General features: G+C 43.6%; 1 protein-coding gene and 1 pseudogene across 2 annotated transcripts in view; one reads left to right on the plus strand and one right to left on the minus strand.

Annotated features, from left to right (window-relative positions):
* Positions 1 to 6625, minus strand: part of LOC101565044 (cytochrome P450 2D16-like) — a 39587-nt gene that overhangs the window by 22711 nt on the left and 10251 nt on the right. The gene's annotated exons all lie outside the window — the stretch shown is intronic.
* LOC101579379 overlaps positions 1 to 6625 on the plus strand; it is a 14083-nt pseudogene that overhangs the window by 3224 nt on the left and 4234 nt on the right.

Genomic DNA, 6625 nt, shown 5'->3' on the forward strand with positions numbered 1-6625 from the left:
GAGCCTTCTGGGACTTGTAGTCCGTCCATCCTCACAAGGCACCTCTGGTGCAGATAATGGCTCTGGTGTGCTCAGGGGCGCTAGTGGGGGTGGGGGTGGGGGTGGGGAACAATGCAGTGCTAAGTTTCAAAGTAGTAAAGAGAAGTGAGTCATCACATACAAGGAAGCCTCTGTGTTTCCTTGGGCATTTCCGTTAAGTTTTCATTAGAGACCATGGAGACCAAAAGATGAGATAAAATATTTAAGTTGTGAAAGAAACTAAGAGTATGAGCCAAAGTTTATTGTTTGGCAAAACTGACAAGAATGGAGGAGAAATCAAGACCATACCACCTAAAAAGCAGTGGAGGGACGTCATTCACAGTGGGCTTGCCTTAAGGCAGCTGAAGGAGGTCAAATGCAGGCTAAAATAAATTACACTAGACAGCAACTCAAAGCCATGAACAAATACTCACCACTGAATAAGTAGACCATATAGGTGATTATCAATGTTGGCACTATTGGTTAGTAGGTTTATAATTCCTCTTCATTCCCACCTGTGATTTACTCCCTGCTCCCTTTTTCTTTCTTTCTTTTCTTGTAGTGAATAAGCCTTTTTTTTTTTTTTTTTTGGCAGAACCAGGGATTGAACTCAGGCCCTTGCACTTGCCAGGCAAGCGCTTATTCTACTGAACTATCTCTTTGACCCCTAACACCAATGAATAAAACATTACTTATAATTCTATGTGAATAAGCACACAATATCTAAACTTCTAATGTAGAGTGATAACAACATAATGTTAGATATGAACACAATTTTTGTAAACTATAGATTTTAAAGTTTTTATTATTCAAACAAGGTTTTTCTATTTAAGATGTTGACTTCAACTCATGTAACCAAGAGAAAATACAGAAAAACATACATAAAAAGAAAAACCTAATCAACATGGACACAAAAATAGTCACTAAAGGCAAGATGATAGATAGTTTCATGAAATCGCTAGAGGATAAGTTATGCAGAAGACAAAGAAAAATGTGGTAACACCATATCTTTTCTAACATGTACCTAATTGAAGCCTTGTTTTTGAAAAAGAGAATCGTACATTGGTTCAAAAAACAAGATGATCTGCTGCTGATACAGCATAGTCACTTGAGAGAAACAAACAAAGCAGCTAATATCAAAAGCATGGGAACAGAAATTCATCCCACAGTCACCACAAATGAGTGGAGGGAACTGTATCTGCATCATAGATGCTAAGTCAAAGCCATTACAAGAGAAATGGCTTCAAACATTGGTTAAAAAAAAAAATCCAGCCCAGCAACAATATATAATTTCAACCATATAGTCGCATACCCGGCATGATGCTTCACCCCTGAGGGACTGCATATACAATTGTCCTATAGGATTGTATCACATAGTAATGTTACAGTCATCTCAGTTTCTGTGTTTAACACTCTGTAATGTCTTTAAAAAATGAAGGCCAAAGATATAGTTCCTAGAAAGTATCTACTTGCTAACTGGCACACTAATGTAAAAACACTAGGAGAATGAAGGGAAAAAGAGAGTATGCTAGAGTTGAAGTTGGATAGACTTCAATAATCCACTGTCAATATTGGACTAAACAAGTATAAATAGGATTGTGATGGAAATTCAGGAGTTGGACAGCCCTGTAGGTCACTGGGGCCTAACACACAGATGGAGAACATGTCACCCAGCAACTGCAGGGCGCTCCGCTTCCTCAGGTGCAAATGGAACATTCTCTAGGACAGACCAAGCAGTAATCCAAAAGCAATCTCAATCCACTGTTAAAAATTGGACTCCTATAAAACTATTTTGTGCCCTCATGGAGGAAGTATGAAACCACAGAAGGAAAACGGACAGCTAAGTGGAAACTAACCAGCATATTCTGAAATACCCAATGGGTCAAAGAATAGGAAATAACTTGGGAAGGATGGCAAGGAAAGCACTGTGTACGGAAACATGGAACATCCAGCAACAGCAGAAATCAGAGGGAAGATGCACAACTGCCCGAACTTGCATTAAAAATAACAAGGTCTAAAGACAAAAACTGAACTGTAGAACATAGCAAACTAGAAAACTAAAAACATGCCAAATCCAAAAGTAGCCAAGGGAAAAAGATGAAAGAACAGAGACAAAGAAAGCTTTGTGTGGTAACTCTGACAGGAAGGGGAGCCGGGAGGATGGCACGCTCACGGACAGTCTGGGCAAGTTAGCATGGACTTTTCTCAACATGGGTGTGTGTGGGTGCATGGATGCAGTTCAGTGCTCCCAGGATTCACCCCCCCCCACACACGTTCATGTGCACACAGTGAGAGAGAATACTGGGTGGGAACACAATACATAAAATACATGAAACTAAAATAGGTTGATGATAAATATCCACAACACTGATGAACCTCTTGCTAGATGGGATAAGAAGATGGAAGATAAGAAAGATTTCAGAGGGCATGTTACTGCAGATTTTTTGAAAATAAAAAGGAATTCAGAGAGTGTTTTAAATAATTCTATAATTAAAAATGGAGAAATTCCCAGGGATAGAAAATTTACTTAAACAGAAGTAGTAAGGACTAGGACCTCTGAGCTGATCTCACAGTACTAAGGAGACTGTGTCAACAATAAGACAATGGACCAACACAGCAAAGCCCAGGGCCACAGGGCTTCACTGGAGAAGTAACCAATCATTGACAGCAGAACTAAACCAAATACTTCCCAAACTTTACCAAAAATGAATACAGGCAAGCACTTCCTAACTCAGACTACAAGGCCAACACTGGTCTATTTCCCAGAACACACAAGTATGCTATAAGAAAAAAGTAGGAGGAGGAAGAGAAAGAGGAGGAGAACAAGGAAAAAGAGAAGAAGAACAAGGAGGAGAAGAAACAAACCACTACCCCTGAGGAATACTGACACAAACATCTTCAACAAAATACTAGCAAACTGACTGTAACTGTATATCAGAAATTAGGGCTAGGGATGCAGCTGAGTGATGGACGATTAGCTAGCACTCCCCAGCCTCTGGGAACTGTCCTACAACTGCAACTACACCTACACACGTGTGTTTGACATGGGAAAGAAAACTAAGCCAATGCCATTTGTGTTCTAGTGTCATTTTACAGCTTGAGCTTCTTTTTACTTAATTTGCTTCTTATAAATGTTGCTTGTTACCTCTAGGCAAAATATCGAACACCTGTGTCCCTAGTCACACGCTAAGCCTATGCATTGTAATGTCTCTGAAGCTGCGCTAAATCTTATCAGCACCACCACCTTACACCTGGAAGTAGAACTGCATAAGCATCCCCCCTCCTTCCCTTCAGGGTCAGTGCTCGCTCATGTACTGGCTGCCCACCACTGGCCCCCAGTACACCAGCTCGTTCCTGCATCTGCCCACTGTGGGTGACCCGATTAAATAAGCACGCCTCTTTGTGGCAACATTTGGAGGCCCCAGCAAGATCCCTGTGGACAGCCCTTCCAGGGAGGCACTACCCCAGATTCTGAATCTGTGACCTGAGAGGCCACTGGCACCTTGACTGAGTGTATGGTCACCCAGGCCACAGGCTACGGAGAAGGATCGAGCACCACAGAGCAAGACAGTCAAGGCTGCGCGGCCAGGCGTTGTAAGATTTGGTTTAGCCTTTGGCTTCTCCAGGGACCTTCTCTGCCAGGACTGGGAATTGTGCAATTTGTGGCTGGCCCTGACCTCTAGACATGGGGGGCATTTGTCCTGACCCACCCAGGTCATGGATTGGGAGGCTGTGGGAGCCCCATCACCGAGTCCAGCAGCCCTGTTTGTTAAAAATTTAAAAAATGAAAACATAAAGAAAGGTGTTTGGTTTTCCCAACACGAGAATTACCTATTTTTCATAGTTTTTCTTCTGAGTTTTGTTCTCTGCATGGTTGTTTGTGTGGTTGCCCTGCCCTGTGCCCGTGATTTCAGGTGTCAGCCACCACCATTCTTGCTACCTTCAGGATCGTGAGCATCAGACTCCTTCTGGGCTTGCCTGGACCTTTCTTCACTGTCACTTTACCTGAGACCCTGATAAAGATCAATTGGCAAAAGCTGTGGCCAGCTTCACAGCTGTCTCCAGTCTGGCGCGCTGGGGATGTCTGTGTGGATTTCTGGTGAAACGGGCTTGGCGGGACGAGGTAGGAGACATGTGATCTAACTACAATCCAACTCAGATTCTCAGTATGAGGACCACGCACTCGAAGCCCACTGCATTAGGATATATGCTTAATAGCTTCAATTCAAAATGGTTACGGGGTGAGATGAAGGCAGGGAGGCTGGCAACGTTGTGTGAAGGGCAGTGGCCATCTTTTGGTGCTGCATGGCCAGCAGAGGAGACTGTAGACCCTCAGACAACTGTGCAAATTGGGAATGTGGTTACAGGCAAGCCAGACACCCGTTTCCTTATATTGACTCTTGGTTGCTTGCTGTCTGAGTCCTTCCCTATTGGTTCTAAAAGTATACATGGGGGTGTCCCGTGTGTGTCCTCCTTTGAAAATGAAAAGACCCCTCTGAAAAGTCACCACCGGGAGTCCTACCCTCTGTCCCAGAGGAGGGTGACCCCCTTGCGTGCACTCACTGTCTGCTACTCCACCACTCTATCCAGTGACAGACAGGACCAGACTCCACCTCTGGGGACACAATGTCTGCTTGTCCTGCAAAGCCCACTCCACCCATCCTTTGCACTAGGTGCCCGGGGCTGGCCTGATCTGTAATGGTTTATGTCCCTTTTGCACTAGTGACCTACATAATCAAAAATCCCAAACCCACCTTCTATCACCCAAGCTGAAAGAAATGGTCTTTATTTCCTGGGCTGGGGAGATAGCTCAGTGGTCTAAGCGCCTGCCTGGCAAGCGCGAGTACCTGGGTTCAATCCCCGGTACTGCATGCTATGCTGGCCCTGTGCAGAGCTGGCCACTGAACCCAGGGGTGGTGTCACACACCTCTAATCTCAGCACTGGGGAAACTGAAACAGGAAGATCACTAAGAGTCTGAGCTGTGTAGTGAGACCCTGAATCAAATACATAAATGGATAAAAGATTTTTTAAATCTATATAAAAAATGTAGAAAGGCTTTCACCTCACCTCAGAGTTAGAAATGCTAAAGAGACGATCTTGAGTCCACACTCTGGGGAGAAAGTTGGCCCTGAACTGCAATACCACTCAGCCTGTGATGTACTTAGCGCCCAAACTGTCTTGGTTTGACAGTCTTGTGCAAGTCACCTCTGATGTTATGTGTGTAACTGAAAAGAATGTTTGTCTGTGTGAACATGTGTGCTTATTGCTCCTAGGAATTTGACACAAGTCAGACACAATTGCCTATACTGAGACTCTACGCTGCAAAATATTATGAATCAAAAGGTTTTTTTTTTTTTTTTCCTTGAAAGTGCTTAAGCATCCTTTCTACATCATAAAAATCATCAGCGGACCACATTCAGTGGACACGGGAGGAAGATGGGGATTCCGGGCAGGCCACCTCTGTGAGTGAAAGTCTTCAGAGGGAACTGCAAAGAAGCAGGCCACGAAACAGACCACACTGGCGATGCACAAGGCCCTTGGAGAAGACTCCGCATGAGATTCCATTCATGGGGAGATGCAGGAAAAAAAAAAAGGAAGAATGTAATCCCAAATTGCTTTTTGGAAAAGATAGAAAGCCTAAGTATATCTGCAGCTTACTAAAAGCAGTTGAGATCAGCGAAACAGAACACGGAAAAAAAAAAAAAAACAACTAAAAAGAAAAGACAGAGAGAAGAAATGGAAAAAGAAGAACTTGATGATAAAGATGTGTTTGTGACATCTGCTTATTTTTAAAAAACTGCAAACAGAGCTGAAAAAGAAGAAGGACAGGCTGCTGCATTAGCAGCAAGTTTGGCTGTCACCAGGCAGAAAGGGCTCAGTGGATTTTTTTTTTTTTTTTTTTTTTTTTTTTGTATTTTAGGGAAGGGTCTACAGAGTGTTCAGGGTCTCACTACTAGATGGGACTCTAGTGATCCACCTGTTTACAGCTTCCCAACAACTGGGATTACTGGCATGCGCCACCACGCCCAGTCTCAATTGCCATCTCAGGGTGTCCTGGGGGCTGGGCCCTCACAGCACTCCTGGGATTGAACCCCAGGTCGTGCCTCTGCCTAAGCAGGCGCTATAATCCACTAAGCCATCTTGCCAGCCCCTCAGTGGATTTTAGAAACACCTATCAAATCAAACAGATGGTGAGGAAGAAGTACCAAAATGCAGTTTGCATGAAGCCAGTTCCTGAATAAAGGAAGAGAAATCAAGAGGTTCCTCAGATGAAGTAAAGTCAGAGAACAGAAAATACCACAGGAGAAATGTATTACCCAAATTCATGTGACTGAGAGGAAAACCCAGACACAGTGATTTGATACTATCAGTGGAGATGACGAAATGGAAGAAAAAGTGAAATGTAGGAGGGCGAAGGGCCAGAGACCTCCAGGAATTATTCCAAGCATCTCAAGGACCACACTCATGGCTTCACTTTTTATACCTCGTTTTTATACTTTTCTGCTGGATGGTTAAGACCAAGATAAACAAGAAATGTAACTTTTGTATCTGACAAGGTCAGTCAAATCCCCTCAGGATTTACCCTGAAACCCTGTACCACAGTTG

Source organism: Octodon degus, unplaced genomic scaffold (assembly GCF_000260255.1).
Source record: "Octodon degus isolate 3935 unplaced genomic scaffold, OctDeg1.0 scaffold00156, whole genome shotgun sequence".
Classification (NCBI taxonomy): Eukaryota; Metazoa; Chordata; class Mammalia; order Rodentia; family Octodontidae; genus Octodon; species Octodon degus.